The sequence below is a fragment of the Grammomys surdaster genome, unplaced genomic scaffold, assembly GCF_004785775.1.
Source record: "Grammomys surdaster isolate TR1022 unplaced genomic scaffold, NIH_TR_1.0 205, whole genome shotgun sequence".
Taxonomy (NCBI): Eukaryota; Metazoa; Chordata; class Mammalia; order Rodentia; family Muridae; genus Grammomys; species Grammomys surdaster.
Genome location: NW_021604650.1, coordinates 3830479 through 3835965, shown reverse-complemented (window position 1 = coordinate 3835965; position 5487 = coordinate 3830479).

The following is a 5487-nucleotide window of genomic DNA, read 5'->3' as shown; positions in this document are numbered from 1 at the left end:
TTCTTATTTAATAATGAACCATGAGACACAGGGGATTGACCACTGGGAGCAATTATTGCAAAGTGAGTTCCTTTCGATAAAGGAATAGCAAAAAAGTTATATCTGAAACCTGCTTACCTTTTATCATGAAGCCTGTGAGCAGGGCGAACATGTTTGCTTTTAAAATAATAGACCTGATAGTTTTAACTAGCTAAAGAATTGACTAGTAAGCTACCACGGTGGTGAATTACCTTGGGGTAAGAAGCTAGTTGCCTGTTCTCAAGCTGTCAAGCTACACTCAGCTTAGTCATCAATGTGATCAGAAATCTTAAAGGATAAATTTTAATCTGGATGCCATATATTGATTAAAACAACAGAGATTAGTCCGTAGTCCGCTGCCTAGACAGTGCTCCCAGGTTCCTGTGGTTTCTATGGCATCACAGGCAGAGACACTCTGACCACTAGGCCCAATAGATGAGGCTTTTTTCTGTGGAGGAGGAACATGGGAGAGATGACTTCACCTTGTCTTAAGACACATTTTCAGAGCTAGCAATAAGGCAAAGCAGCATAAAATAGCAGTAGAACAGTATGAAACGATTTCAAAATTATCTATATTTAAATAACATCTAAGTCCCTATTATATTAGCTCTAGTGGAAAGAAAACCAAGAGGTGAATAGTGGGGGTGGGTGGCCGCAGGAGGAAAGAAACAGCATCCCTTCACATAAGCGCGCAGTGGCCGTGTACCAGCAAAGACACAAGTGGTTAGACACACATGCTAAATTAGCTCATTAATCCAAATCACCTTTATGATCTTGAAATTTCATCATCATCTAAGAAACATTTTAAATTAGGGTTGAATCACATACACAGTATGTTGTAAAAAGATAACTTTGATTCTTATCATCACACAAAATCCATACCAATTTAAAATATGAGACTTGTTGCTTTCTTAGTCTAAAAGGTGGCAAGTTAACGAACGGTTCCTTAGGGCTCTGCAGTTTCATTACCGTTGCTTCATAGAGTGTGGCCATCTTAAGATGGTAAAGTCACATGGTCACTAATATTTAAAACATTTTCCTTTGTAGATCTATCAATTTTTGTATTTTTTTTCTTAAATGAGCGCTGCATCCAAATTATATGAACATATACAGAAGGGTTGATTCCAAGTTACATACACATAGAGTTCAGTTTGAGTTATATACAAATATATACGCCCTAAGCAAGAGCTGAATAAAGCCAAATATTGTTGTAGATTATATAGATTTTAACCCATATCTAATGAGCTATAAATCCTTAGATGAGGGTTTACAACACAACCTTAAGATATATATGTTTTTTGAGAGCAGAATGTAAAGAAATCAGAGATAAAAGCGTTTTAAGATTGTGGAAGTAGAATTTTTGATGTAGGACAGAGCGAGTACATATAAGATATTTGAGAATCATTTGTCTATGTCAATGAGAATCTGAAAATCAGGAATAAAATCTGAGTCCATGAAGAGACAGAGCGTTCCTAGCGCAGGCCAGCTGTGGGAGGGGAGGGTGTGCAGGCTCACGTGGGCAGCCCGACAGCTGGGCCACGTGGAGGGAGAGGATTTTAGCTGGAATTTGGACTTTGATTTACAAATTCCAGACAAATAATCGATACATCTCAGGTAGTGGTTTAACTAAGACCAGGCAGGAAGAAACAGGGTTTAGAGAAAAGAGAAATAGAGAATCCCTTCCCATTTCCCCAATCCGCTCTTAGTATTTGTAGAAGTATGATTGGAAAGGCAAGCATATTTAGGACCAGCGTAGAGGCTGGAGGTTTTCTAACAGGCATCTGTTAGAAAGGTGAGAAGAGAGGATCTTCCCTGTGGCTGAGAAAAGGACGTGGAATGTCACTGCAGCCTGTAGTCAAGGGCTCTCTCAGACTCGGAGGGAGAAACAAAGACCAAACAGGGTCAGTGGCTTAGCCTGGCTTAACCAGAGGAAAGACTCACTGCCTGGTGCCGGGGTTTTGGGGGAAGTCGGAAAGCAAGCTCTTGTAGAGGGTCTCATCCACAGGAAAGATTTGAGGAAGAATGGAGAAGAGGCACAATAGCCCAGTAAGGCCTACGGAAACAGCAGGGTTGTAACTCCAAGGATGGTGAAACTCAGACAGGTGAGGAGTCAGTCACTTCCTCTGACTCCAGGAAAAGTTAAAAAGACCAACAAGGAAACTTACCTAAGTGTCATTGGTGGATGGGGTGATGAACAATAGGTGAACTGGAAAGTGTAGTTGTTGCAGGTGGTGGCAAGTTGGATTTAGGGTCCTGATGTGTGACTTAGACCCATGAGAAACACAAACACCAGAAGAGCCTCCTGCGTCTTTTGGCACCAATATTATGAAATATAATATGTGTGTGTGGGGGGTAAAGGGATACCTGGCAGGCCCTTGCCAAGGTGTCCCCCTGAGAAATCCACACCACATGACAGACCTGATATAAGGGAAGTTTATTGCTTACTGTGGGAGAAGGGGGAGGAGGACTAGATGAAGGGGTGGAAGGGGGGACAGAGACGGACAGAGAGAAAGAGAGAAAGAGAGAAAGAGAGAAAGAGAGAAAGAAAGAAAGAAAGAAAGAAAGAAAGAAAGAAAGAAAGAAAGAAAGGAAGGAAGGAAGAGAGAGGAAGGAAGGAAGGAAGGAGAGAAGGGAGAAGAGGAGGAGGAAGAAGGAAAAGAAAGAGGAGGAGAAGGAGGAAGAGGGGGAAGAGGAGAAGGAGGAAAAGGAGGAGGAGGAAGAGGAGGAGGAGGAAGAGGAGGAGGAGGAAGAGGAGGAGGAGAAAGAGAAGAAGAAGGAGGAGGAGGAGGAGGAGGAGGAGGAGGAGGAGGAGGAGGAGGGGCTGAGGATACAATTAGTCCTCTTATACACTGCCAAGGCCACCCATACCAGGTGGCAGCACAGATAGTTATGGCGGCAGGTGATGATAAACTGTAATTAGGTCACTGGAAGAAGCCTAGCAGAATTAGTTGTCTGTAAACCAACAGAGACACCATGCCCAAGGCAACTCTTATAAAAGAAAACCTTTAATTGAGACTGACTTACAGTTCCGAGGTTTAGTTCATTATAATCATGACAGGAAGCATGGCACCATACAGGCCGGAATGGTGCTGGAGAGAGAGCTGAGAATTCTACATCTTTATCCACAGGCAGTAGAACAAGACTATGTGTCACACTGGGTGTGGTGTAGCTTGGGCACAGGGGACCTCAAAGCCTGCCCCCACAGTGACACATTTCTTCCAATAAGGCCACACCTCCTAATAGTGCCAGTCCCTATGGGCCAAGCATTCAAACACATGAGTCTATGGGGACTATTCTCTTCAAACCACCACACCAGGGCCCCAGGGATTTTTTTCCTCTAGTAAGTCATATGAATGGACTCATACAGCATTTATTTGTTTTTCTCACTCCTTTCACTTAGCATAAGAGTTTCCAAAATTCATTCATATTGGGGTATGTGTTAATATTTTATAACTTTTTGTTTTGTTATGTTTTTTGAGACAGGGTTTCCCTATGTAGCCTTGGCTGTCCTGAAACTTACTTGGTAGACCAAGCTGGCCCTGAACTTATAGATAATCCTGTCTCTGTTTCCTGAGTGCTGGGATTAAAGGCATGCGCCACCACCACCTGGCTATTTCATAACTTTTTTAAAAGTAATTTATTTATTTTAATTTTATGTACATTGGGTTTTTTTGTTTGTTTGTTTTTGCCTGCATGTATGTCTGTTGAGGATGTTCGATCTGGGTGCCACCCAGTCCTCTGAAAAAGCAGCCGGTGCTCTTAACCACTGAGCTATCTCTCCAGCCCCCTACTTTATAGCTTTTTTATGGCTGAAAAACACTCCATGGTCTGGGTCTAGAGAGGTAGATCAGTTGGTAGAGCATTTGCCTACCACACACAAAGCTGGCCTGAGTTCAGTCCCCGACATCATAGAAACGATGGCTCCTGCCTGTAGTCCTACCACACAGCAGTTGGAGGTAGGAGGATCAGAAGTTCAAGGTCATCCTCCACCAAGTAGAGAATTCAAGGGCAGCCAGGACTACATGAGACTCTGCTTCAAAAAAGAAGCCACGTGTGGTTTTTGCCATTGGGCGTGACTTTTTTTTTTTGAGGTAGAGTCTCATTTTGTAACTCAGGCTGGCCCTACACTTTGCATCCTCCTCACAAGTGCTAGAATCACAGTTGTGTACCGCCAGACCAAGCCTGGATTCTGGATTTACTTGTTTATCAGTTGATGAATATTTGGGTATTTGGGTTATTTAACTCTAGCTGCTACAAATAATGATTTTAGGTTTGTAAGAAATTATGTTTCTTCTCCTTCCCCTTCCCCTTCCCCTTCCCCTTCCCCTTCCCCTTCCCCTTCCCCTTCCTCCTCCTCCTCCTCCTCCTCTTCTTCCTCCTCCTCCTCCTCCTCCTCCTCCTCTTCTTCTTCTTCCTCGTCTTCTTCCTCGTCTTCTTCCTCGTCTTCTTCTTTTTGTGGCAAGGTTTCTCTGTATAGCCCTGGTTGTCCTGTAATTCACTGTAGCCCAGGCTGGCCTCGCACTCACAGAGATCTGCCTCCCTCTGCCTTTTGAATGCTGGGATTAAAGGCATGCACCACCACCTGGCACTCATTTTTCTTGAGTGCATACCTAGATTTCGGCTTTAGGCTTTTGGGGTCATGTGACCACTTGTCTAAAGGACACTGGACTGATGGGGGGGTGGTCACACCACTGAGAACTGCACCATCGAGCTAGAGAGGTCCCACTTCTCCAGGCCTCCCTCACTTTGGCTTGTGTGTGGAGCTTCTCAGGTGAGGCTCCGGGCTCGGCTCGTGGGGGACAAGGTAGAGAAGACGCTGGGAGAGTGGGGGTGGGGGAAAAACTTGATTTTGAGAGAATAAAAGTTGTTGTCTACAATAACATTTTACCTGTCTTGACTATGTGACTCAGAAGTCAGAAGCCGCAGGGCTCGGGCGATTTAAAGCTCAACTTCAACTGTTAAATAGTTGGGAATTAAGAAAAGGATTCATTGCTGGGGCTCCTTTCTCTCTTGCCTGAAAGCCCTGCCTCTCACTGGCCAGCGGAGAGGGAGGCTTGGAGCAATTAACTTTTATTGAACCAGGAGAAGAAAGTCACTCCCACAGAAAGAAAAACGTTTACACAACAAATATGCATAGAAGCATACTTCCATTCATGCAGACATTCACCTTATGTGGGGCCCAACAAGCTGTCTCGACTTAAATACTTACACACACACACACACACACACACACACACACACACACACACGTCTATACTTACACATGCACATATATAATATACATATACATACGGTAGATGGCGCAAAAGCCCAAGCACCAGTGTAGGAAAAACTCACTCATTCTAGATAAAAAATAAGCTCTAGGGCTGGAGAGGTGGCTCAGCGGTTAGAGCACTGTCTGCTCTTCCAGCGGTCCTGAGTTCAATTTCCAGCAACCACATGGTGGCTCACAACCATCCGTAATGAGAT